This window comes from Nerophis lumbriciformis, linkage group LG01 (genome assembly GCF_033978685.3).
Source record: "Nerophis lumbriciformis linkage group LG01, RoL_Nlum_v2.1, whole genome shotgun sequence".
NCBI classification, from domain to species: Eukaryota; Metazoa; Chordata; class Actinopteri; order Syngnathiformes; family Syngnathidae; genus Nerophis; species Nerophis lumbriciformis.
Window position 1 is genome coordinate 69,961,900 of NC_084548.2, and position 24,312 is coordinate 69,986,211.

Sequence of the window (24,312 nt, forward strand, 5' to 3'; positions counted from 1 at the left end):
TGCAAGTGGCGCTTTTGGACAAAGTATCTGACTATGAATCAGAAAATTCTAGCCTCTACTCCTGGCAAGCCCGGGAGGCTTTGGCAATTTAACCTGAAACCAGAGGTGTTGGAGGTAAACTTGCTGAAGAAAAAATGGTTGACACCTGTGATCGTATAGGTGTTGGTACTAATATGTTAGTACTAATATACCAGTTGTTGCCTCGTTAGCGCAGCAGGTAGCGCGTCAGTCTCATAATCTGAAGGTCGTGAATTCAAGCCTCACACGAGTCATATGTTTTTTTGTTTTAGCGGGTTGGAATCCCTTCATTGTCACTAATCAAAGAGGATTTGTCATTTTTGGGGGGAATTTTGTCTACTATTCAAAATTCCTAGTGCCATTAGCTCGATCCTCACATGGGGCAGTCATGTTTCTTTTCAGTGAGTTTAAATTAGCCTGAAACCAGAGGTGTTGGAAGTAAACTTGCTGAAGAAAAAATGGTTGACACATGTGATCGTATAGGTGTTGGTACTAAGTTGTTAGTACTATGAGAACCGTCGTTAGCGCAGTAGGTAGCGCGTCAGTCTCATAATCTGAAGGTCGTGAGTTCAATCCTCACCATAATGGCAAAATCAAGGGCTAGTGGCGCAATGGACAACGCGTCTGACTACGGATCAGAAGACTCTAGGTTCGACTCCTGGCTAGCTCGACAAACTTTTGTATTTCAACCCGAAGTCAAAGTTCCGCAGGTTAATTTGCTGAAGCAAGGCCAGTACTCTGCATTGTGGCCGAAGGAACTCTGGTTCAAATCCGGGTCACAGCAACCAGGTATCTTGCAGTGGGTCTTTTTGTGTGTTATCTAAAAATATTTGTATTTCAACCTGAAGTCAAAGTGCCGCAGGTTAATTTGCTGAAGCAAGGCCAGTTACCAGCTGTGATCGTATAGTGGTTAGTACTCTGCGTTGTGGCCGCAGGAACCCCGGTTCGAATCCGGGTCACAGCAACCAGGTATCTTGCAGTGGGTCTTTTTGTGTGTTATCTAAAAATATTTCTTTTTTGTCATCATGTTGTTAAGTGGAATAACAAAGAAAAGCTACAGTACAGCCTCGTGCTCCAGATTTGCTGTTCTAATTGCAAGTGGCGCATGGGACAAAGTATCTGACTATGGATCAGAAAATTCTAGCCTGTGATCGTATAGGTGTTGGTACTAAATTGTTAGTACTAAGAGAACCGTCGTTGCCTCGTTAGCGCAGTAGGTAGCGCGTCAGTCTCATAATCTGAAGGTCGTGAGTTCAATCCTCACACGGGGCATATGTTTTTTGTTTTAGCGGGTTGGAATCCCTTCATTGTCACTGTTCAAAGAGGATTTGTCATTTTTGGGGGGAATTTTGACTACTATTCAAAATCCCTAGTGCCATTATCTCGATCCTCACACGGGGCAGTCATGTTTCTTTTCAGTGAGTTTGAGTTCCTTCATGGTCACTGCATTGTCAGTGTTTAACCCCTTTTGCCAGAGTCAACTATCTACGCGTCCAGCGTTATTTTCCAAAATGGCACAATCAAGGGCTAGTGGCGCAATGGACAATGCGTCTGACTACGGATCAGAAGATTCTAGCTTCGACTCTTGGCTAGCTCGACAAACTTTTGTATTTAACCCGAAGTCAAAGTTCCGTAGGTTAATTTGCTGTAGCACGCACAGTCAACAGCTGTGATCGTATAGTGGTTAGTACTCTGCGTTGTGGCCGCAGGAACCCCGGTTCGAATCCGGGTCACAGCAACCAGGTTTCTTGCAGTGGGTCTTTTTTTGTGTTATCTAAAAATATTTCTTTTTTGTCATCATGTTGGTAAGTGGAATAACAAAGAAAAGCTACAGTACAGCCTCTTGCTCCCAATTTGCTGTTCAAATTGCAAGTGGCGCATGGGACAAAGTATCTGACTATGGATCAGAAAATTCTAGCCTCTACTCCTGGCAACCCCGGGAGGCTTTGGCAATTTAGCCTGAAACCAGAGGTGTTGGAGGTAAACTTGCTGAAGAAAAAATGGTTGACACCTGTGATCGTATAGGTGTTGGTACTAAGTTGTTAGTACTAAGAGAACTGTCGTTGCCTCGTTAGCGCAGTAGGTAGCGCGTCAGTCTCATAATCTGAAGGTCGTGAGTTCAATCCTCACATGGGGCATATGTTATTTGTTTTAGCGGGTTGGAATCCCTTCATTGTCACTGTTCAAAGAGGATTTGTCACTTTTGGGGGGAATTTTGACAACTATTCAAAATCCCTAGTGCCATTAGTTCGATCCTCACACGGGGCAGTCATGTTTCTTTTCAGTGAGTTTAAATTCCTTCATGGTCACTGCATTGTCAGTGTTTAACTCCTTTTGCCAGAGACAACAATCTACGTGTCCAGTGTTATTCTCCAGAATGGCACAATAAAGGGCTAGTGGCGCAATGGATAACGCGTCTGACTACGGATTAGAAGACTCTAGGTTTGACTCCTGGCTAGCTCGACAAACTTTTGTATTTTAACCCGAAGTAAAAGTTCCGTAGGTTAATTTGCTGAAGTAAGGCCAGTCACCAGCTGTGATCGTATAGTGGTTAGTACTCTGCGTTGTGGCCGCAGGTACCCAGGTTCGAATCCGGGTCACAGCAACCAGATTTCTTGCAGTGGGTCTTTTTGTGTGTTATCTAAAAATATTTATTTTTTGTCATCATGTTGTTAAGTGGAATAACAAAGAAAAGCTACAGTACAGCCTCGTGCTCCCGATTTGCTGTTCAAATTGCAAGTGGCGCATGGGACAAAGTATCTGACTATGGATCAGAAAATTCTAGCCTCTACTCCTGGCAAGCCCGGAAGGCTTTGGCAATTTAACTTGAAAACAGAGGTGTTGGAGGTAAACTTGCTGAAGAAAAAATGGTTGACACCTGTGATCATATAGGTGTTGGTACTAAGTTGTTAGTACTAAGTCAACCATCGTTGCCTCGTTAGCGCAGTAGGTAGCGCGTCAGTCTCATAATCTGAAGGTCGTGAGTTCAATCCTCACACGAGGCATATGTTATTTGTTTTAGCGGGTTGGAATCCCTTCAAAGTCACAGTTCAAATACGATTTGTCATTTTTGGGGGGAATTTTGCCGACTATTCAAAATCCCTAGTGTCATTAGCTCGATCCTCACACGGGGCAGTCATGTTTCTCTTCAGTGAGTTTGAGTTTCCTCATGGTCACTGCATTGTCAGTGGTTAACCCCTTCTGCCAGAGTCAACTATCTACGCGTCCAGCGTAATTCTCCAGAAGGGCACAATCAAGCAATGTATAACGTGTCTGACTACGTATCAGAAGATTCTAGGTTCGACTCCTGGCTAGCTCCACAAACTTTTGTATTTCAACCCGAAGTCAAAGTTCCGTAGGTTAATTTGCTGTGCAAGCAATGTCAAGAGCTGTGATCGTATAGTGGTTAGTACTCTGCATTGTGGCCGCAGAATCCCCAGTTCGGATCCGGGTCACAGCAACCAGGTATCTTACAGTGGGTCTTTTTGTGTGTTATCTAAAAATATGTATTTTTTGTCATCATATAGGTGTTGGTACTAAATTGTTAGTACTAAGATAACTGTCGTTGCCTCGTTAGCGCAGTAGGTAGCGCGTCAATCTCATAATCTGAAGGTCGTGAGTTCAATCCTCACATGAGGCATATGTTATTTGTTTTAGCGGGTTGGAATCCCTTCATTGTCACTGTTTAAAGAGGATTTGTCAGTTTTGGGGGGAACTTTGCCTACTATTCAAAATCCCTAGTGCCATTAGCTCGATCCTCACACGGGGCAGTCATGTTTCTCTTCAGTGAGTTTGAGTTTCCTCATGGTCAATGCATTGTCAGTGGTTAACCTACTCAGTGGTTAACCTACTCAGTGGCCTAGTGGTTAGAGTGTCCGCCCTGAGATCGGTAAGTTGTGAATTCAAACCCTGGCCGAGTCATACCAAAGACTATAAAAATGGGACCCATTACCTCCCTGCTTGGCACTCAGCATCAAGGGTTGGAATTGGGGGTTAAATCACCAAAAATGATTCCCGGGCGCGGCAACCGCTGCTGCCCACTGCTCCCCTCACCTCCCAGGGGGTGATCAAGGGTGATGGGTCAAATGCAGAGAATAATCTCACCACACCTAGAGTGTGTGTGTGACAATCATTGGTACTTTAACTTTAACTTTAACCCCTTTGCCAGAGTCAACAATCTACGTGTCCAGTGTTATTCTCCATAATGGCAGAATCAAGGGCTAGTGGCGCAATGGATAACGCGTCTGATTACGGATCAGAAGACTCTAGCTTCGACTCCTGGCTAGCTCGACAAACTTTTGTATTTCAACCCGAAGTCAAAGTTCCGTAGGTTAATTTGCTGAAGCAAAGCCAAGTACCAGCTGTGAACGTATAGTGGTTAGTACTCTGCGTTGTGGCCGCAGGAACCCAGGTTCGAATCCGGGTCTCAGCAACCACATTTCTTGCAGTGGGTCTTTTTGTGTGTTATCTAAAAATATTTCTTTTTTGTCATCATGTTGTTAAGTGGAATAACAAAGAAAAGCTACAATACAGCCTCGTGCTCCCGATTTGCTGTTCAAATTGCAAGTGGCGCATGGGACAAAGTATCTGACTATGAATCAGAAAATTCTAGCCTCTACTCCTGGCAAGCCCGGAAGGCTTTGGTACTAAGATAACTGTCGTTGCCTCGTTAGCGCAGTAGGTAGCGCGTCAGTCTCATAATCTGAAGGTCGTGAGTTCAATCCTCACACGAGGCATATGTTATTTGTTTTAGCGGGTTGGAATCCCTTCATTGTCACTGTTCAAAGACGATTTGTCATTTTTGGGGGGAATTTTGCCTACTATTCAAAATCCCTAGTGCCATTAGCTCGATCCTCACACGGGGCAGTCATGTTTCTTTTCAGTGAGTTTAAATTCCTTCATGGTAACTGCATAGTCAGTGTTTTACCCCTTTTGCCAGAGTCAACAATCTACGTGTCCAGTGTTATTCTCCATAATGGCACAATCAAGGGCTAGTGGCGCAATGGACAATGCGTCTGACAACGGATCAGAAGATTCTAGGTTCGATTCCTGGCTAACTTGGTCAACTTCTGTACTTCAACCCGAAGTCAAAGTTCCGTAGGTTAATTTGCTGAAGCAAGAGTGGTCAACAGCTGTGCTCGTATAGTGGTTAATACTCTGCGTTGTGGCCGCAGGAACTCCGGGTCACAGCAACCAGGTATCTTGCAGTGGGTCTTTTTGTGTGTTATCTAAAAAGATTTCTTCTTTGTCATCATGTTGTTAAGTGGAATAACAAAGAAAAGCTACAGTACAGCCTCGTGCTCCCGATTTGCTGTTCAAATTGCAAGTGGCGCATGGGACAAAGTATCTGACTATGGATCAGAAAATGTTCCCCTCGACTCATGGCAAGCCCGGGAGGCTTTGGCAATTTAACCTGAAACCAGAGGTGTTGGAGGTAAACTTGCTGAAGAAAAAATGGTTGACACCTGTGATCGTATAGATGTTGGTACTAAGTTGTTAGTACTAAGAGAACCGTCGTTGCCTCGTTAGCGCAGTAGGTAGCGCGTCAGTCTCATAATCTGAAGGTCGTGAGTTCAATCCTCACACGAAACATATGCTATTTGTTTTAGCAGGTTGGAATCCCTTCATTGTCACTGTTCAAAGAGGATTTGTCATTTTTGGGGGGAATTTTGCCTACTATTCAAAATCCCTAGTGCCATTAGCTAGATCCTCACACGGGGCAGTCACGTTTCTTTTCAGTGAGTTTATATTCCTTCATGGTCACTGCATTGTCAGTGTTTTAACCCTTTTGCCAGAGTCAACAATCAACGTGTCCAGCATTATTCTCCAGAATGATACTTCCAAGGGCTAGTGGCGCAATGGATAACGCGTCTGACTACGGATCAGAAGATTCTAGGTTGGAATCCTGGCTAGCTCGGTCAACTTCTTTACTTCAACCCGAAGTCAAAGTTCCGTAGGTTAATTTGCTGAAGCAAGTCCAGTCACCAGCTGTGATCGTATAGTGGTTAGTACTCTGCGTTGTGGCCGCAGGAACCCCGGTTCGAATCCGGGTCACAGCAACCAGGTTTCTTGCAGTGGGTCTTTTTGTGTGTTATCTAAAAATATTTATATTTTGTCATCATGTTGTTAAGTGGAATAACAAAGAAAATCTACAGTACAGCCTTGTGCTCCTGATTTGTTGTTTAAATTGCAAGTTGCGCATGGGACAAAGTATCTGACCTGGATCAAAAAATTCTAGCCTCTACTCCTGGCAAGCCCGGGAAGCTTTGGCAATTTAACCTGAAAGGTAAACTTGCTGAAGACAAAATGGTTGACACCTGTGATCGTATAGGTGTTGGTACTAAGTTGTTAGGACTAAGATAACCGTCGTTGCCTCGTTAGCGCAGTAGGTAGCGCGTCAGTCTCATAATCTGAAGGTCGTGAGTTCAATCCTCACACGAGGCATATGTTATTTCTTTTAGCGCGTTGGAATCCCTTCATTGTCACTGCTCAAAAAGGATTTGTCATTTTTTGGGGGAATTTTGCCTACTATTCAAAATCCCTAGTGCCATTAGCTCGATCCTCACACGGGGCAGTCATGTTTCTTTTCAGTGAGTTTAAATTCCTGCATGGTCACTGCATTGTCAGTGTTTTACCCCTTTAGCCAGAGTCAGCAATCTACGTGTCCAGTGTTATTCCCCATAACGGCATAATCAAGGGCTAGTGGCGCAATGGAAAACGCGTCTGATTATGGATCAGAAGACTCTAGGTTCGACTCCTGGCTAGCTCGACAAACTTTTGTATTTCAACCCGAAGTCAAAGTTCCGTAGGTTAATTTGCTGAAGCAAGGCCAGTCACCAGCTGTGATCGTATAGTGGTTAGTACTCTGCGTTGTGGCCGCAGGAACCCTGGTTCGAATCCGGGTCACAGCAACCAGATTTCTTGCAGTGGGTCTTTTTGTGTGTTATCTAAAAATATTTCTTTTTTGTCATCATGTTGTTAAGTGGAATAACAAAGAAAAGCTACAGGACAGCCTCGTGCTCCCGATTTGCTGTTCGAATTGCAAGTGGCGCATGGGAAAAAGTATCTGACTATGGATCAGAAAATTCTAGCCTCTACTCCTGGCAAGCCCGGGAGGCTTTGGCAATTTAGCCTGAAACCAGAGGTGTTGGAGGTAAACTTGCTGAAGAAAAAATGGTTGACACCTGTGATCGTAGAGGTGTTGGTACTAAGTTGTTAGTACTAAGAGAACCGTCGTTGCCTCGTTAGCGCAGTAGGTAGCGCATCAGTCTCATAATCTGAAGGTCGTGAGTTCAATCCTCACACGGGGCATATGTTATTTGTTTTAGCGGGTTGGAATCCCTTCATTGTCACTGTTCAAAGAGGATTTGTCATTTTTGGGGGGAATTTTGCCTACTATTCAAAATCTCTAGTGCCATTAGCTCGATCCTCACATGGGGCAGTCATGTTTCTTTTCAGTGAGTTTAAATTCCTTCATGGTCACTGCATTGTCAGTGTTTTACCCCTTTTGCCAGAGTCAGCAATCTACGTGTCCAGTGTTATTCCCCATAATGGCACAATCAAGGGCTAGTGGCGCAATGGATAATGCGTCTGATTATGGATCAGAAGACTCTAGGTTCGACTCCTGGCTAGCTCGACAAGCTTTTGTATTTCAACCCGAAGTCAAAGTTCCGTAGGTTCATTTGCTGAAGCAAGGCCAGTCACCAACTGTGATCGTATAGTAGTTAGTACTCTGCGTTGTGGCCGCAAGAACCCCGGTTCAAATCCGGGTCACAGCAACCAGATTTCTTGCAGTGGGTCTTTTGTGTGTTATCTAAAAATATTCATTTTTTGTCATCATGTTGTTAAGTGGAATAACAAAGACAAGCTACAGTACAGCCTCGTGCTCCCGATTTGCTGTTCAAATTGCAAGTGGCGCATGGGAAAAAGTAACTGACTAAGGATCAGAAAATTCTAGCCTCTACTCCTGGCAAGCCCGGGAGGCTTTGGCAATTTAGCCTGAAACCAGAGGTGTTGGAGGTAAACTTGCTGAAGAAAAAATGGTTGACACCTGTGATCGTATAGGTGTTGGTACTAAGTTGTTAGTACTAAGAGAACCATCGTTGCCTCGTTAGCGCAGTAGGTAGTGCATCAGTCTCATAATCTGAAGGTCCTGAGTTCAATCCTCACCATAACGGCACAATCAAGAGCTTGTGGCACCATGGATTACGCGTCTGACTACGGATCAGAAGACTCTAGGTTCGACTCCTGGCTAGCTCGACAAACTTTTGTATTTCAAACCGAAGTCAAAGTTCCGTAGTTTAATTTGCTGAAGCAAGGCCAGTCACCAGCTGTGATCGTATAGTGGTTAGTACTCTGCGTTGTGGCCGCAGGAACCCCGGTTCGAAAACGGGTCACAGCAACCAGATTTCTTGCAGTGGGTCTTTTTGTGTGTAATCTAAAAATATTTCTTTTTTGTCATCATGTTGTTAAGTGGAATAACAAAGAAAAGCTACAGTACAGCCTCGTGCTGAAGCACGCACATTCAACAGCTGTGATCGTATAGTGGTTAGTACTCTGCGTTGTGGCCGCAGGAACCCCGGTTCGAATCCGGGTCACAGCAACCAGGTATCTTGCAGTGGGTCTTTTTGTGTGTTATCTAAAAATATTTATTTTTTGTCATCATGTTGATAAGTGGAATAACAAAGAAAAGCTACAGTACAGCCTCGTGCTCCCGATTTGCTGTTCAAATTGCAAGTGGCGCATGGGAAAAAGTATCTGACTATGGATCAGAAAATTCTAGCCTCTACTCCTGGCAAGCCCGGGAGGCTTTGGCAATTTAGCCTGAAACCAGAGGTGTTGGAGGTAAACTTGCTGAAGAAAAAAGGGTTGACACCTGTGATCGTATAGGTGTTGGTACTAAGTTGTTAGTACTAAGAGAACCGTCGTTGCCTTCTTAGTGCAGTAGGTAGTGCGTCAGTCTCATAATCTGAAGGTCGTGAGTTCAGTCCTCACACGGGGCATATGTTATTTGTTTTAGCGGGTTGGAATCCCTTCATTGTCACTCTTCAAAGAGGATTTGTCATTTTTGGGGGGAATCTTGCCTACAATTCAAAATCCCTAGTGCCATTAGCTTGATCCTCACACGGGGCAGTCATGTTTCTTTTCAGTGAGTTTAAATTCCTTCATGGTCACTGCATTGTCAGTGTTTTTCCCCTTTTTGCCAGAGTCAACAATCTACGTGTCCAGTGTTATTCTCCATAATGGCACAATCAAGGGCTAGTGGCGCAATGGACAACGCGTCTCACTACGGATCAGAAGACTCTATCTTCGACTCTTGGCAAGCTCGACAAACTTTTGTATTTCCACCTGAAGTCAAAGTTCCGTAGGTTAAATTGCTGAAGCAAGTTCAGTCACCAGCTGTGATCGTATAGTGGTTAGTACTCTGCGTTGTGGCCGCAGGAACCCCGGTTCGAATCCGGGTCACAGCAACCAGATTTCTTGCAGTGGGTCTTCTTGTGTGTTATCTAAAAATATTTATTTTTTGTCATCATGTTGTTAAGTGGAATAACAAAGAAAAGCTACAGTACAGCCTCGTGCTCCCGATTTGCTGTTCAAATTGCAAGTGGCTCATGGGAAAAAGTATCTGACTATGGATCTAGTCTCTACTCCTGGCAAGCCCGGGAGGCTTTGGCAATTTAGCCTGAAACCAGAGGTGTTGGAGGTAAACTTGCTGAAGAAAAAATGGTTGACACCTGTGATCGTATAGGTGTTGGTACTAAGTTGTTAGTACTAAGAGCACCGTCGTTGCCTCGTTAGCGCAGTAGGTAGCGCGTCAGTCTCATAATCTGAAGGTCGTGAGTTCAATCCTCACCATAATGGCAAAATCAAGGGCTAGTGGCGCAATGGACAACGCGTCTGACTACGGATCAGAAGACTCTAGGTTCGACTCCTGGCTAGCTCGACAAACTTTTGTATTTCAACCCGAAGTCAAAGTTCCGCAGGTTAATTTGCTGAAGCAAGGCCAGTACTCTGCATTGTGGCCGAAGGAACTCTGGTTCAAATCCGGGTCACAGCAACCAGGTATCTTGCAGTGGGTCTTTTTGTGTGTTATCTAAAAATATTTGTATTTCAACCTGAAGTCAAAGTGCCGCAGGTTAATTTGCTGAAGCAAGGCCAGTTACCAGCTGTGATCGTATAGTGGTTAGTACTCTGCGTTGTGGCCGCAGGAACCCCGGTTCGAATCCGGGTCACAGCAACCAGGTATCTTGCAGTGGGTCTTTTTGTGTGTTATCTAAAAATATTTCTTTTTTGTCATCATGTTGTTAAGTGGAATAACAAAGAAAAGCTACAGTACAGCCTCGTGCTCCAGATTTGCTGTTCTAATTGCAAGTGGCGCATGGGACAAAGTATCTGACTATGGATCAGAAAATTCTAGCCTGTGATCGTATAGGTGTTGGTACTAAATTGTTAGTACTAAGAGAACCGTCGTTGCCTCGTTAGCGCAGTAGGTAGCGCGTCAGTCTCATAATCTGAAGGTCGTGAGTTCAATCCTCACACGGGGCATATGTTTTTTGTTTTAGCGGGTTGGAATCCCTTCATTGTCACTGTTCAAAGAGGATTTGTCATTTTTGGGGGGAATTTTGACTACTATTCAAAATCCCTAGTGCCATTATCTCGATCCTCACACGGGGCAGTCATGTTTCTTTTCAGTGAGTTTGAGTTCCTTCATGGTCACTGCATTGTCAGTGTTTAACCCCTTTTGCCAGAGTCAACTATCTACGCGTCCAGCGTTATTTTCCAAAATGGCACAATCAAGGGCTAGTGGCGCAATGGACAATGCGTCTGACTACGGATCAGAAGATTCTAGCTTCGACTCTTGGCTAGCTCGACAAACTTTTGTATTTAACCCGAAGTCAAAGTTCCGTAGGTTAATTTGCTGTAGCACGCACAGTCAACAGCTGTGATCGTATAGTGGTTAGTACTCTGCGTTGTGGCCGCAGGAACCCCGGTTCGAATCCGGGTCACAGCAACCAGGTTTCTTGCAGTGGGTCTTTTTTTGTGTTATCTAAAAATATTTCTTTTTTGTCATCATGTTGGTAAGTGGAATAACAAAGAAAAGCTACAGTACAGCCTCTTGCTCCCAATTTGCTGTTCAAATTGCAAGTGGCGCATGGGACAAAGTATCTGACTATGGATCAGAAAATTCTAGCCTCTACTCCTGGCAACCCCGGGAGGCTTTGGCAATTTAGCCTGAAACCAGAGGTGTTGGAGGTAAACTTGCTGAAGAAAAAATGGTTGACACCTGTGATCGTATAGGTGTTGGTACTAAGTTGTTAGTACTAAGAGAACTGTCGTTGCCTCGTTAGCGCAGTAGGTAGCGCGTCAGTCTCATAATCTGAAGGTCGTGAGTTCAATCCTCACATGGGGCATATGTTATTTGTTTTAGCGGGTTGGAATCCCTTCATTGTCACTGTTCAAAGAGGATTTGTCACTTTTGGGGGGAATTTTGACAACTATTCAAAATCCCTAGTGCCATTAGTTCGATCCTCACACGGGGCAGTCATGTTTCTTTTCAGTGAGTTTAAATTCCTTCATGGTCACTGCATTGTCAGTGTTTAACTCCTTTTGCCAGAGACAACAATCTACGTGTCCAGTGTTATTCTCCAGAATGGCACAATAAAGGGCTAGTGGCGCAATGGATAACGCGTCTGACTACGGATTAGAAGACTCTAGGTTTGACTCCTGGCTAGCTCGACAAACTTTTGTATTTTAACCCGAAGTAAAAGTTCCGTAGGTTAATTTGCTGAAGTAAGGCCAGTCACCAGCTGTGATCGTATAGTGGTTAGTACTCTGCGTTGTGGCCGCAGGTACCCAGGTTCGAATCCGGGTCACAGCAACCAGATTTCTTGCAGTGGGTCTTTTTGTGTGTTATCTAAAAATATTTATTTTTTGTCATCATGTTGTTAAGTGGAATAACAAAGAAAAGCTACAGTACAGCCTCGTGCTCCCGATTTGCTGTTCAAATTGCAAGTGGCGCATGGGACAAAGTATCTGACTATGGATCAGAAAATTCTAGCCTCTACTCCTGGCAAGCCCGGAAGGCTTTGGCAATTTAACTTGAAAACAGAGGTGTTGGAGGTAAACTTGCTGAAGAAAAAATGGTTGACACCTGTGATCATATAGGTGTTGGTACTAAGTTGTTAGTACTAAGTCAACCATCGTTGCCTCGTTAGCGCAGTAGGTAGCGCGTCAGTCTCATAATCTGAAGGTCGTGAGTTCAATCCTCACACGAGGCATATGTTATTTGTTTTAGCGGGTTGGAATCCCTTCAAAGTCACAGTTCAAATACGATTTGTCATTTTTGGGGGGAATTTTGCCGACTATTCAAAATCCCTAGTGTCATTAGCTCGATCCTCACACGGGGCAGTCATGTTTCTCTTCAGTGAGTTTGAGTTTCCTCATGGTCACTGCATTGTCAGTGGTTAACCCCTTCTGCCAGAGTCAACTATCTACGCGTCCAGCGTAATTCTCCAGAAGGGCACAATCAAGCAATGTATAACGTGTCTGACTACGTATCAGAAGATTCTAGGTCCGACTCCTGGCTAGCTCGACAAACTTTTGTATTTCAACCCGAAGTCAAAGTTCCGTAGGATAATTTGCTGTAGCACGCACAGTCAACAGCTGTGATCGTATAGTGGTAAGTACTCTGCGTTGTGGCCGCAGGAACCCCGGTTCGAATCCGGGTCACAGCAACCAGGTTTCTTGCAGTGGGTCTTTTTTTGTGTTATCTAAAAATATTTCTTTTTTGTCATCATGTTGTTAAGTGGAATAACAAAGAAAAGCTACAGTACAGCCTCTTGTTCCCAATTTGCTCTTCAAATTGCAAGTGGCGCATGGGACAAAGTATCTGACTATGGATCAGAAAATTCTAGCCTCTACTCCTGGCAAGCCCGGGAGGCTTTAGCAATTTAGCCTGAAACCAGAGGTGTTGGAGGTAAACTTGCTGAAGAAGAAATGGTTGACACCTGTGATCGTATAGGTGTTGGTACTAAGTTGTTAGTACTAATATAACTGTCGTTGCCTCGTTAGCGCAGTAGGTAGTGCGTCAGTCTCATAATCTGAAGGTCGCGAGTTCAATCCTCACACGAGGCATATGCTATTTGTTTTAGCGGGCTGGAATCCCTTCATTGTCACTGTTCAAAGAGGATTTGTCATTTTTGGGGTGAATTCTGCCGACTATTCAAAATCCCTAGTGCCATTAGCTCGATCCTCACATGGGGCAGTCATGTTTCTTTTCAGTGAATTTAAATTCCTTCATGGTCACTGCATTGTCAGTGTTTAACTCCTTTTGCCAGAGACAACAATCAACGTGTCCAGCATTATTCTCCAGAATGATACATCCAACGGCTAGTGGGGCAATGGATAACGCGTCTGACTACGGATCAGAAGATTCTAGGTTCGATTCCTGGCTAGCTCGGTCAACTTCTGTACTTCAACCCGAAGTCAAAGTTCTGTAGGTTAATTTGCTGAAGCAAGGCCAGTCACCAGCTGTGATCGTATAGTGGTGAGTACTCTGCGTTGTGGCTGCAGGAACCCCGGTTTGAATCCGGGTCACAGCAACCAGATTTCTTGCAGTGGGTCCTTTTGTGTGTTATCTAAAAATATTTATTTTTTGTCATCATGTTGTTAAGTGGAATAACAAAGAAAAGCTACAGTACAGCCTCGTGCTCCAGATTTACTGTTCAAATTGCAAGTGGCGCATGGGACAAAGTATCTGACTATGGATCAGAAAATTCTAGCCTCTACTCCTGGCAAGCCCGGGAGGCTTTAGCAATTTAGCCTGAAACCAGAGGTGTTGGAGGTAAACTTGCTGAAGAAGAAATGGTTGACACCTGTGATCGTATAGGTGTTGGTACTAAGTTGTTAGTACTAAGAGAACCGTCGTTGCCTCGTTAGCGCAGTAGGTAGCGCGTCAGTCTCATAATCTGAAGGTCTTGAGTTCAATCCTCACCATAATGGCAAAATCAAGGGCTAGTGGCGCAATGGACAACGCGTCTGACTACGAATCAGAAGACTCTAAGTTCGACTCCTGGGTAGCTCGACAAACTTTTGTCATTCATCCCGAAGTCAAAGTTCCGTAGGTTAATTTGCTGAAGCAAGGCTAGTCACCAGCTGTGATCGTATAGTGGTTAGTACTCTGCGTTGTGGCCGCAGGAACCCCGGTTCGAATCCGGGTCACAGCAACCAGATTTCTTGCAGTGGGTCTTTTTGTGTGTTATCTAAAAATATTTCTTTTCTGTCATCATGTTGTTAAGTGGAAAAACAAAGAAAAGCTACAGTACAGCCTCATGCTCCCGATTTGCTGTTCAAATTGCAAGTGGCGCATGGGACAAAGTATCTGACTATGGATCAGAAAATTCTAGCCTCTACTCCTGGCAAGCCCGGGAGGCTTTGGCAATTTAGCCTGAAACCAGAGGTGTTGGAGGTAAACTTGCTGAAGAAAAAATGGTTGACACCTGTGATCGTATAAGTGTTGGTACTAAGTTGTTAGTACAAAGAGAACCGTCGTTGCCTCGTTAGCGCAGTAGGTAGCGCGTCAGTCTCATAATCTGAAGGTCGTGAGTTCAATCCTCACACGAGGCATATGTTATTTCTTTTAGGGGGTTGGAATCCCTTCATTGTCACTGTTCAAAGAGGATTTGTCATTTTTGGGGGGAATTTTGCCTACTATTCAAAATCCCTAATGCCATTAGCTCGATCCTCACACGGGGCAGTCATTATTATTTTCAGTGAGTTTGAGTTCCTCCATGGTCACTGCATTGTCAGTGTTTAACCCCTTTTGCCAGAGTCAACAATCTACGCATCCAGTGTTATTCTCCAGAATGGCACAATCAAGGGCTAGTGGCGCAATGTATAACGCATCTGACTACGAATCAGAAGATTCTAGTTTCGATTCCTGGCGAGTTCGGTCAATTTCTGTGCTTCAACCTGAAGTCAAAGTTCCGTAGGTTAATTTGCTGAAGCAAGGCCAGACACCATCCGTGATCGTATAGTGGTTAGTACTCTGCGTTGAGGCCGCAGGAACCCCGGTTCAAATCCGGGTCACAGCAACCAGGTATCTTGCAGTGGGTCTTTTTGTGTGTTATCTAAAAATATTTCTTTTTTGACATCATGTTGTTAAGTGGAAAAGCAAAGAAAAGCTACAGTACAGCCTCGTGCTCCCGATTTGTTGTTTAAATTGCAAGTTACGCATGAGACAAAGTATCTGACCTGGATCAAAAAATTCTAGCCTCTACTCCTGGCAAGCCCAGGAGGCTTTGGCAATTTAGCCTGAAACCAGAGGTGTTGGAGGTAAACTTGCTGAAGAAAAAATGGTTGACACCTGTGATCGTATAGGTGTTGGTACTAAGTTGTTAGTACTAAGAGAACCGTCTTTGCCTCGTTAGCGCAGTAGGTAGTGCGTCAGTCTCATAATCTGAAGGTCGTGCGTTCAATCCTCACACGAGGCATATGCTATTTGTTTTAGCGGGTTGGAATCCCTTCATTGTCACTGTTCAAAGAGGATTTGTCATTTTTGGGGTGAATTTTGCCGACTATTCAAAATCCCTAGTGCCATTAGCTCGATCCTCACACGGGGCAGTCATGTTTCTCTTCAGTGAGTTTGACTTTCCTCATGGTCACTGCATTGTGAGTGTTTAAGCCCTTTTGCCAGAGTCAACTATCTACGCGTCCAGCGTTATTCTCCAAAATGGCACAATCAAGGGATAGTGGCGCAATGGATAACGTGTCTGACTACGGATCAGAAGATTCTAGGTTCGACTCCTGGCTAGCTCGACAAACTTTTGTATTTCAACCCGAAGTCAAAGATCCGTAGGTTAATTTGCTGTAGCACGCACAGTCAACAGCTGTGATCGTATAGTGGTTAGTACTCTGCGTTGTGGCCGCAGGAACCCCGGTTCGAATCCGGGTCACAGCAACCAGGTTTCTTGCAGTGGGTCTTCTTTTGTGTTATCTAAAAATATTTCTTTTTTGTCATCATGTTGTTAAGTGGAATAACAAAGAAAAGCTACAGTACAGCCTCTTGCTCCCAATTTGCTGTTCAAATTGCAAGTGGCGCATGGTACAAAGTATCTGACTATGGATCAGAAAATTCTAGCCTCTACTCCTGGCAAGCCCGGGAGGCTTTGGCAATTTAGCCTGAAACCAGAGGTGTTGGAGGTAAACTTGCTGAAGAAAAAATGGTTGACACCTGTGATCGTATAGGTGTTGGTACTAAGTTGTTAGTACTAAGAGAACCGTCTTTGCCTCGTTAGCGCAGTAGGTAGTGCGTCAGTCTCATAATCTGAAAGTCATGAGTTCAATCCTCACACGAGGCATATGCTATTTGTTTTAGCGGGTTGGAATCCATTCATTGTCACTGTTCAAAGAGGATTTGTCATTTTTGGGGTGAATTTTGCCGACTATTCAAAATCCCTAGTGCCATTAGCTCGATCCTCACACGGGTCAGTCATGTTTCTCTTCTCTGGTTTGACTTTCCTCATGGTCACTGCATTGTGAGTGTTTAAGCCCTTTTGCCAGAGTCAACTATCTACGTGTCCAGCGTTATTCTCCAGAATGGCACAATCAAGGGCTAGTGGCGCAATGGATAAAGCGTCTGACTACGGATCAGGAAATTCTAGGTTTGATTCCTGGCTAGCTCGGTCAACTTCTGTACTTCAACCCGAAGTCAAAGTTCTGTAGGTTAATTTGCTGAAGCAAGAGCGGTCGATAGCTGTGATCGTATAGTGGTTAGTACTCTGCGTTGTGGCCGCAGGAACCCTGGTTCGAATCCGGGTCACAGCAACCAGGTTTCTTGCAGTGGGTCTTTTTTTGTGTTATCTAAAAATATTTCTTTTTTGTCATCATGTTGTTAAGTGGAATAACAAAGAAAAGCTACAGTACAGCCTCTTGCTCCCAATTTGCTGTTCAAATTGCAAGTGGCGCATGGGACAAAGTATCTGACTATGGATCAGAAAATTCTAGCCTCTACTCCTGGCAAGCCCGGGAGGTTTTGGCAATTTAGCCTGAAACCAGAGGTGTTGGAGGTAAACTTGCTGAGGATTTGTCTTTTTTGGGGGAATTTTGCCTACTATTCAAAATCCCTAGTGCCATTAGCTCGATCCTCACATGGGGCAGTCATGCTTCTCTTCAGTGAGTTTGAGTTTCCTCATGGTCACTGCATTGTCAGTGTTTAACCCCTTTTGCCAGAGTCAACTATCTACGCGTCCAGCGTTATTCTCCAGAATGGCACAATCAAGGGCTAGTGGCGCAATGGACAACGCGTCTGACTACGGATCAGAAGACTCTAGGTTCGACTCCTGGCTAGCTCGACAAACTTTTGTATTTCAACCTGAAGTCAAAGTTCTGTAGGTTAATTTGCTGAAGCAAGAGCGGTCGATAGCTGTGATCGTATAGTGGTTAGTACTCTGCGTTGTGGCCGCAGGAACCCTGGTTCGAATCCGGGTCACAGCAACCAGGTTTCTTGCAGTGGGTCTTTTTTTGTGTTATCTAAAAATATTTCTTTTTTGTCATCATGTTGTTAAGTGGAATAACAAAGAAAAGCTACAGTACAGCCTCTTGCTCCCAATTTGCTGTTCAAATTGCAAGTGGCGCATGGGACAAAGTATCTGACTATGGATCAGAAAATTCTAGCCTCTACTCCTGGCAAGCCCGGGAGGTTTTGGCAATTTAGCCTGAAACCAGAGGTGTTGGAGGTAAACTTGCTGAGGATTTGTCTTTTTTGGGGGAATTTTGCCTACTATTCAAAATCCCTAGTGCCATTAGCTCGATCCTCACATGGGGCAGTCATGCTTCTCTTCAGTGAGTTTGAGTTTCCTCATGGTCACTGCATTGTCAGTGTTTAACCCCTTTTGCCAGAGTCAACTATCTACGCGTCCAGCGTTATTCTCCAGAATGGCACAATCAAGGGCTAGTGGCGCAATGGACAACGCGTCTGACTACGGATCAGAAGACTCTAGGTTCGACTCCTGGCTAGCTCGACAAACTTTTGTATTTCAACCTGAAGTCAAAGTTCCGTAGGTTAATTTGCTGTAGCATGCACAGTCACCAGCTGTGATCGTATAGTGGTTAGTACTCTGCGTTGTGGCCGCAGTAACCCCGGTTCGAATCCGGGTCACAGCAACCAGGTATCTTGCAGTGGGTCTTTTTGTGTGTTATCTAAAAATATTTATATTTTGTCATCATGTTGTTAAGTGGAATAACAAAGAAAAGCTACAGTACAGCCTCGTGCTCCCGATTTGCTGTTCAAATTGCAAGTGGCGCATGGGAAAAAGTATCTGACTATGGATCAGAAAATTCTAGCCTCTACTCCTGGCAAGCCCGGGAGGCTTTGGAAATTTAGCCTGAAACCAGAGGTGTTGGAGGTAAACTTGCTGAAGAAAAAATGGTTGACACCTGTGATCGTATAGGTGTTGGTACTAAGTTGTTAGTACTAAGACAACCGTAGTTGCCTCGTTAGCGCAGTAAGTAGCGCGTCAGTCTCATAATCTGAAGGTCGTGAGTTAAATCCTCACACGGGGCATATGTTATTTGTTTTAGCGGGTTGGAATCCCTTCATTGTCAATGTTCAAAGAGGATTTGTCATTTTTGGGGGGAATTTTGCCTACTATTCATAATCCCTAGTGCCATTAGCTCGATCCTCACACGGGGCAGTCATGTTTCTTTTCAATGAGTTTAAATTCCTTCATGGTCACTGCATTGTCAGTGTTGTACCCCTTTTGCCAGAGTCAACAATCTACGTGTCCAGTGTTATTCTCCATAATGGCACAATCAAGGGCTAGTGGCGCAATGGACAACGCGTCTGACTACGGATCAGAAGACTCTAGGTTAGACTCCTGGCTAGCTCGACAAACTTTTGTATTTCAACCCGAAGTCAAAGTTCCGTAGGTTAATTTGCTGAAGCAAGGCCAGTGACCAACTGTGATCGTATAGTGGTTAGTACTCTGCGTTGTGGCCGCAGGAACCCCGGTTCGAATCCGGGTCACAGCAACCAGGTTTCTTGCAGTGGGTCTTTTTGTGTGTAATCTAAAAATATTTCTTTTTTGTCATCATGTTGTTCAGTGGAATAACAAAGAAAAGCTACAGTACAGCCTCGTGCTCCCGATTTGCTGTTCAAATTGCAAGTGGCGCATGGGACAAAGTATCTGACTATGGATCAGAAAATTCTAGCCTCTACTCCTGGCAAGCCCGGTAGGCTTTGGAAATTTAGCCTGAAACCAGAGGTGTTGGAGGTAAACTTGCTGAAGAAAAAATGGTTGACACCTGTGATCATATAGGTGTTGGTACTAAGTTGTTAGTACTAAGACAACCGTCGTTGCCTCGTTAGCGCAGTAGGTAGCGCGTCAGTCTCATAATCTGAAGGTCGTGAGTTCAATCCTCACACGAGGCATATGTTCTTTGTTTTAGCGGGTTGGAATCCCTTCATTGTCACTGTTCAAAGACGATTTGTCATTTTTGGGGGGAATTTTGCGTACTATTCAAAATCCCTAGTGCCATTAGCTCGATCCTCACACGGGGCAGTCATGTTTCTCTTCAGTGAGTTTGAGTTTCCTCATGGTCACTGCATTGTCAGTGGTTAACCCCTTTTGCCAGAGTCAACTATCTACGCGTCCAGCGTTATTCCCCAGAATGGCACAATCAAGGGCTAGTGGCGCAATGGACAACGCGTCTGACTACGGATCAGAAGATTCTAGGTTCGACTCCTGGCTTGCTCAACAAACTTTTGTATTTCAACCCGAAGTCAAAGTTCCGTAGGTTAATTTGCTGTAGCATGTACAGTCAACAGCTGTGATCGTTTAGTGGTTCGTACTCTTCGTTGTGGCCGCAGGAACCCCGGTTCAAATCCGGGTCACAGCAACCAGGTATCTTGCAGTGGGTCTTTTTGTGTGTTATCTAAAAATATTTATTTTTTGTCATCATGTTGTTAAGTGGAATAACAAAGAAAAGCTACAGTACAGCCTCGTGCTCCCGATTTGCTGTTCAAATTGCAAGTGGCGCATGGGAAAAAGTATCTGACTATGGATCAGAAAATTCTAGCCTCTACTCCTGGCAAGCCCAGGCTTTGGCAATTTAGCCTGAAACCAGAGGTGTTGGAGGTAAACTTGCTGAAGAAAAAATGGTTGACACCTGTGATTGTATAGGTGTTGGTACTAAGTTGTTAGTACTAAGAGAACCGTCGTTGCCTCGTTAGCGCAGTAGGTAGCGCGTCAGTCTCATAATCTGAAGGTCGTGAGTTCAATCCTCACCATAATGGCAAAATTAAGGGCTAGTGCCGCAATGGACAACGCGTCTGACTACGGATCAGAAGATTCTAGGTTCGACTCCTGGCTTGCTCAACAAACTTTTGTATTTCAACCCGAAGTCAAAGTTCCGTAGGTTAATTTGCTGTAGCATGTACAGTCAACAGCTGTGATCGTATAGTGGTTAGTACTCTGCGTTGTGGCCGCAGGAACCCTGGTTCGAATCCGGGGCACAGCAACCAGGTATCTTGCAGTGGGTCTTTTTGTGTGTTATCTAAAAATATTCATTTTTTTGTCATCATGTTGTTAAGTGGAATAACAAAGAAAAGCTACAGTACAGCCTCGTATTCCCGATTTGCTGTTCAAATTGCAAGTGGCGCATGGGAAAAAGTATCTGACTATGGATCAGAAAATTCTAGCCTCTACTCCTGGCAAGCCCGGGAGGCTTTGGCAATTTAACCTGAAACCAAAGGTGTTGGAGGTAAACTTGCTGAAGAAAAAATGGTTGACATCTGTGATCGTATAGGTGTTGGTACTAAGTTGTTAGTCCAAAACAACAACTGTTACCTCGTTAGCGCAGTAGGTAGCACCTCACTCTCATAATCTGAAAGTCTTGAGTTCAATCCTCACATGAGGCATATGTTATTTGTTTTAGCGGGTTTGGAATCCCTTCATTGTCACTGTTCAAAAAGGATTTGTCTTTTTTGGGGGAATTTTGCCTACTATTCAAAATCCCTAGTGCCAATAGCTCGATCCTCACACGGGGCAGTCATGTTTCTCTTCAGTGAGTTTGACTCTCCTCATGGTCACTACATTGTCAGTGTTTAACCCCTTTTGCCACAGTCAACTATCTACGCGTCCAGTCTTATTCTCCGGAATGGCAAAATCAAGGGCTAGTGGCGCAATGGATAACGCGTCTGACTACGGATCAGAAGATTCTAGGTTTGACTCCTGGCTAGCTCGACAAACTTTTGTATTTCAACCCGAAGTCAAAATTCCGTAGGTTAATTTGCTCGAGCACGCACAGTCAACAGCTGTGATCGTATAGTGGTTAGTACTCTGCGTTGTGGCCGCAGGAACCCCGGTTCGAATCCGGGTCACAGCAACCAGGTATCTTGCAGTGGGTCGTTTTGTGTGTTATCTCAAAATATTTCATTTTTGTCATCATGTTGTTAAGTGGAATAACAAAGAAAAGCTAGAGTACAGCCTCGTGCTCCCAATTTGCTGTTCAAATTGAAGGTGGCGCATGGGACAAAGTATCTGACTATGGAACAGAAAATTCTAGCCTCTACTCCTGGCAAGCCCGGGAGGCTTTGGCAATTTAGCCTGAAACCAGAGGTGTTGGAGGTAAACTTGCTGAAGAAAAAATGGTTGACACCTGTGATCGTATAAGTGTTGGTACTAAGTTGTTAGTACTAAGAGGACCGTCGTTGCCTCGTTAGCGCAGTAGGTAGCGCGTCAGTCTCATAATCTGAAGGTCGTGAGTTCCATCCTCACACGAGGCATATGTTATTTGTTTTAGCGGGTTGGAATCCCTTTATTGTCACTGTTTAAAGAGGATTTGTCATTTTTGGGGGGAATTTTGCCTACTATTCAATGATCCAATACAGTGCTATAGCCTTAACAGACATTATAACAAAATGAAAACAATGGAAAAGAAAAAACAAAAACAAATGAGCATTGGACTTTCTTTTTCTTTTTTTTTTTTTTACATATTTGAAAAGGAGTGAGAAGAAGTTTACACTTATTTAATCCCACCCCTTTTCTTTAAATCATAAATTACTCTGAGTTAGAACTACCTGTTCACTCAATGTACAAACTTAATGAACTTGTATATACATAAATTATAGATATATACATACATATGCACACTACACACATACATAGCCACACCATTACCACTAGTGATCATGGAAATGGTATCATGCCACCACAGCAACACCACTGCCTCAATGGGCAGCCCCACACTCTTCTGTAACATAAACAAGCCAATATCAAAGCCCTTCTTCATCTCTGTACCTCTGGAATACCATGTACCTATACTTCTTTTTAAACTGGTTTATGTTTGGACATTGCTTTAACTCCACATTCAAACCATTCCATAATTTCACTCCACAAATTGAAATACAAAAACTTTTAATGGTCGTTCTATAACTAAGCATTTTGAAATTTAAATTCCCCCTTAAATTATAACCGCCCTCTCGTGTGCTGAACAATTTTTGAATGCTTCCCGGGAGTTTATTTATTTTGGCTTTATACATTATTTGTGCAGTTTGATACAAAATAATATCATTAAATTTTAATATTTTTGACTGTAAGAATAGTGAGTGAGTATGGTCCAAATATCCAACCTTGTTGATGATGCGTACAGCTCTTTTCTGAAGTGTAGTTATTGAATTTAATGAGCTTTTATAATTATTCCCCCAGACTTCCACACAGTAGGTTAAGTATGGTAAAACTAATGAACAGTAAAGAATGTGGAGTGATTTGTGATCCAGAACCTGCTTTGCTTTATTTATTACTGAGATGCTTCTTGACAGCTTAGATTGTACATGTTTTATATGTGATTTCCAATTAATTTGATCGTCAATTGTAACTCCAAGGAATTTTATTTCAAAAACCCTTTCAATATCCACCCCATCTATTTGTATCTGCACCTTTGTTTCATGTGTCCTCTTTCCAAACAGCATTAACTTAGTCTTAGTCAGGTTTAATGACAATTTATTGTAGTCAAACCAAGTTTTTAGTTTACTCATTTCTTCCATAATGACTTCTTGCAATTGATTTAAGTCATCCCATAAACAAAAAATATCAGTGTCATCAGCAAATAACACTAATTTCAATAATGTAGACACTTTACATATGTCATTGATCATCTAGTAATTTCTTATAATACTATCTCTTATTTGACCTTATAATATGAGTTAATTTGTTTTTATATTTTTTATATTTATTTTCTGCTTCTTTTGTTTTCAATCTTATAAATTCTCTGTAAAGAGTGTTTTTCTTTTTGCAAGCATTTTGCAATCCCTTTGTGATCCAAGGACAATTAGTATATTTTCTTTTACTGGTGCATTCTTTTATTGGGCAATTTTTATCATATACTGACCTAAATATTCTCAAGAATATATTGTAAGCGCTATTAACATCACCATTTGCATAAATTACATCCCAATTCTGCTCCAGTAAATCATGTTTAAATGAACTAATAGATTCCTCTGATCTCGTTCTTCTGTATTGGGTTGGCTTTTCAAATTTTTTTGTCCTGTAGTTTCCATTAAATATCAGAAAAACTGGGAGGTGGTCAGTGATATCTTTGATTAATAGCCCACTTATGGTCTTATTCTCAATATCATTAGTGAATATGTTGTCGATTAGAGTGGCAGAGTGGGACGTAATTCGACTGGGTCTGGTGATTTTGGGATATAGACTCATACTGTACATTGTGTCAATGAAATTATCTATATCATTATTTTTACTGGGATTTAACATGTCAATATTAAAGTCTCCACAAATGAAGACAGCTTTATTAACATTACTCTTCTTTGAAAACAAGCATTCCATCCAATCTGTAAAACATTCAATGCTTGTACCTGGCGATCTGTATATACAACTAATAATGACATTTCTACTTTTTTCCATACAAATTTCAACTGTTAGACATTCAAGTAGGTTATCAACCACAGTTGTCATATCATCCAGACGTTTGAATCTCAAGGTGTTATCCACATAGATTGCCACCCCTCCACCCCCCTTGTTTTGTCTATTCATATTAATAAAGTCATAACCATCCAGTTCAAAATCTGTCACTTTTTCACTGTTAATCCAAGTTTCAGATACTGCAATTATGTTAAATGGTTGAGAAAAGGTGTGTAAATAATCATTGATGTCCTTGAAATTCCTGTTTAGGCTTCTACTATTAAAATGGATAATGGACAATTTGCCTTTAGTAATAATATTCTGGTTGTACTGTTCATTGGTGTAGTAGCAGCAGTTCTCATTGATATTGAGGAGG

The 24,312-nt window shown here is 43.2% G+C and overlaps 1 protein-coding gene and 43 non-coding genes across 44 annotated transcripts in view; 43 read left to right on the forward strand and 1 right to left on the reverse strand.

Moving 5' to 3' along the window:
* cd40 (CD40 molecule, TNF receptor superfamily member 5) overlaps window positions 1-24,312 on the reverse strand; it is an 89,019-nt gene that overhangs the window by 4,627 nt on the left and 60,080 nt on the right. The window lies entirely within an intron of this gene.
* Window positions 616-688, forward strand: trnar-acg (transfer RNA arginine (anticodon ACG)). The gene has a single exon. It is a non-coding gene; the product is annotated as a tRNA-Arg (tRNA).
* trnah-gug (transfer RNA histidin (anticodon GUG)) lies at window positions 911-982 on the forward strand. The gene has a single exon. It is a non-coding gene; the product is annotated as a tRNA-His (tRNA).
* Window positions 1,218-1,290, forward strand: trnam-cau (transfer RNA methionine (anticodon CAU)). The gene has a single exon. It is a non-coding gene; the product is annotated as a tRNA-Met (tRNA).
* trnah-gug (transfer RNA histidin (anticodon GUG)) lies at window positions 1,685-1,756 on the forward strand. The gene has a single exon. It is a non-coding gene; the product is annotated as a tRNA-His (tRNA).
* Window positions 2,084-2,156, forward strand: trnam-cau (transfer RNA methionine (anticodon CAU)). Its single transcript has one exon. It is a non-coding gene; the product is annotated as a tRNA-Met (tRNA).
* trnam-cau (transfer RNA methionine (anticodon CAU)) lies at window positions 2,951-3,023 on the forward strand. Its single transcript has one exon. It is a non-coding gene; the product is annotated as a tRNA-Met (tRNA).
* trnam-cau (transfer RNA methionine (anticodon CAU)) lies at window positions 3,586-3,658 on the forward strand. Its single transcript has one exon. It is a non-coding gene; the product is annotated as a tRNA-Met (tRNA).
* trnam-cau (transfer RNA methionine (anticodon CAU)) lies at window positions 4,682-4,754 on the forward strand. The gene has a single exon. It is a non-coding gene; the product is annotated as a tRNA-Met (tRNA).
* trnam-cau (transfer RNA methionine (anticodon CAU)) lies at window positions 5,538-5,610 on the forward strand. The gene has a single exon. It is a non-coding gene; the product is annotated as a tRNA-Met (tRNA).
* On the forward strand, window positions 5,863-5,935 carry trnar-acg (transfer RNA arginine (anticodon ACG)). Its single transcript has one exon. It is a non-coding gene; the product is annotated as a tRNA-Arg (tRNA).
* Window positions 6,006-6,077, forward strand: trnah-gug (transfer RNA histidin (anticodon GUG)). Its single transcript has one exon. It is a non-coding gene; the product is annotated as a tRNA-His (tRNA).
* Window positions 6,390-6,462, forward strand: trnam-cau (transfer RNA methionine (anticodon CAU)). The gene has a single exon. It is a non-coding gene; the product is annotated as a tRNA-Met (tRNA).
* On the forward strand, window positions 6,715-6,787 carry trnah-aug (transfer RNA histidin (anticodon AUG)). The gene has a single exon. It is a non-coding gene; the product is annotated as a tRNA-His (tRNA).
* trnah-gug (transfer RNA histidin (anticodon GUG)) lies at window positions 6,858-6,929 on the forward strand. Its single transcript has one exon. It is a non-coding gene; the product is annotated as a tRNA-His (tRNA).
* Window positions 7,257-7,329, forward strand: trnam-cau (transfer RNA methionine (anticodon CAU)). Its single transcript has one exon. It is a non-coding gene; the product is annotated as a tRNA-Met (tRNA).
* trnah-aug (transfer RNA histidin (anticodon AUG)) lies at window positions 7,582-7,654 on the forward strand. The gene has a single exon. It is a non-coding gene; the product is annotated as a tRNA-His (tRNA).
* Window positions 8,549-8,620, forward strand: trnah-gug (transfer RNA histidin (anticodon GUG)). Its single transcript has one exon. It is a non-coding gene; the product is annotated as a tRNA-His (tRNA).
* trnah-gug (transfer RNA histidin (anticodon GUG)) lies at window positions 9,417-9,488 on the forward strand. Its single transcript has one exon. It is a non-coding gene; the product is annotated as a tRNA-His (tRNA).
* trnar-acg (transfer RNA arginine (anticodon ACG)) lies at window positions 9,889-9,961 on the forward strand. Its single transcript has one exon. It is a non-coding gene; the product is annotated as a tRNA-Arg (tRNA).
* Window positions 10,184-10,255, forward strand: trnah-gug (transfer RNA histidin (anticodon GUG)). The gene has a single exon. It is a non-coding gene; the product is annotated as a tRNA-His (tRNA).
* Window positions 10,491-10,563, forward strand: trnam-cau (transfer RNA methionine (anticodon CAU)). The gene has a single exon. It is a non-coding gene; the product is annotated as a tRNA-Met (tRNA).
* trnah-gug (transfer RNA histidin (anticodon GUG)) lies at window positions 10,958-11,029 on the forward strand. The gene has a single exon. It is a non-coding gene; the product is annotated as a tRNA-His (tRNA).
* Window positions 11,357-11,429, forward strand: trnam-cau (transfer RNA methionine (anticodon CAU)). The gene has a single exon. It is a non-coding gene; the product is annotated as a tRNA-Met (tRNA).
* On the forward strand, window positions 12,224-12,296 carry trnam-cau (transfer RNA methionine (anticodon CAU)). Its single transcript has one exon. It is a non-coding gene; the product is annotated as a tRNA-Met (tRNA).
* trnah-gug (transfer RNA histidin (anticodon GUG)) lies at window positions 12,681-12,752 on the forward strand. Its single transcript has one exon. It is a non-coding gene; the product is annotated as a tRNA-His (tRNA).
* trnam-cau (transfer RNA methionine (anticodon CAU)) lies at window positions 13,080-13,152 on the forward strand. The gene has a single exon. It is a non-coding gene; the product is annotated as a tRNA-Met (tRNA).
* Window positions 14,172-14,243, forward strand: trnah-gug (transfer RNA histidin (anticodon GUG)). Its single transcript has one exon. It is a non-coding gene; the product is annotated as a tRNA-His (tRNA).
* Window positions 14,571-14,643, forward strand: trnam-cau (transfer RNA methionine (anticodon CAU)). Its single transcript has one exon. It is a non-coding gene; the product is annotated as a tRNA-Met (tRNA).
* Window positions 15,437-15,509, forward strand: trnam-cau (transfer RNA methionine (anticodon CAU)). Its single transcript has one exon. It is a non-coding gene; the product is annotated as a tRNA-Met (tRNA).
* Window positions 15,905-15,976, forward strand: trnah-gug (transfer RNA histidin (anticodon GUG)). The gene has a single exon. It is a non-coding gene; the product is annotated as a tRNA-His (tRNA).
* trnam-cau (transfer RNA methionine (anticodon CAU)) lies at window positions 16,304-16,376 on the forward strand. The gene has a single exon. It is a non-coding gene; the product is annotated as a tRNA-Met (tRNA).
* trnah-gug (transfer RNA histidin (anticodon GUG)) lies at window positions 16,771-16,842 on the forward strand. Its single transcript has one exon. It is a non-coding gene; the product is annotated as a tRNA-His (tRNA).
* trnar-acg (transfer RNA arginine (anticodon ACG)) lies at window positions 17,297-17,369 on the forward strand. Its single transcript has one exon. It is a non-coding gene; the product is annotated as a tRNA-Arg (tRNA).
* On the forward strand, window positions 17,440-17,511 carry trnah-gug (transfer RNA histidin (anticodon GUG)). The gene has a single exon. It is a non-coding gene; the product is annotated as a tRNA-His (tRNA).
* trnar-acg (transfer RNA arginine (anticodon ACG)) lies at window positions 17,966-18,038 on the forward strand. Its single transcript has one exon. It is a non-coding gene; the product is annotated as a tRNA-Arg (tRNA).
* Window positions 18,109-18,180, forward strand: trnah-gug (transfer RNA histidin (anticodon GUG)). Its single transcript has one exon. It is a non-coding gene; the product is annotated as a tRNA-His (tRNA).
* On the forward strand, window positions 18,508-18,580 carry trnam-cau (transfer RNA methionine (anticodon CAU)). The gene has a single exon. It is a non-coding gene; the product is annotated as a tRNA-Met (tRNA).
* On the forward strand, window positions 18,833-18,905 carry trnar-acg (transfer RNA arginine (anticodon ACG)). Its single transcript has one exon. It is a non-coding gene; the product is annotated as a tRNA-Arg (tRNA).
* Window positions 19,375-19,447, forward strand: trnam-cau (transfer RNA methionine (anticodon CAU)). Its single transcript has one exon. It is a non-coding gene; the product is annotated as a tRNA-Met (tRNA).
* trnar-acg (transfer RNA arginine (anticodon ACG)) lies at window positions 19,700-19,772 on the forward strand. The gene has a single exon. It is a non-coding gene; the product is annotated as a tRNA-Arg (tRNA).
* On the forward strand, window positions 21,188-21,260 carry trnar-acg (transfer RNA arginine (anticodon ACG)). Its single transcript has one exon. It is a non-coding gene; the product is annotated as a tRNA-Arg (tRNA).
* trnah-gug (transfer RNA histidin (anticodon GUG)) lies at window positions 21,331-21,402 on the forward strand. Its single transcript has one exon. It is a non-coding gene; the product is annotated as a tRNA-His (tRNA).
* On the forward strand, window positions 21,730-21,802 carry trnam-cau (transfer RNA methionine (anticodon CAU)). Its single transcript has one exon. It is a non-coding gene; the product is annotated as a tRNA-Met (tRNA).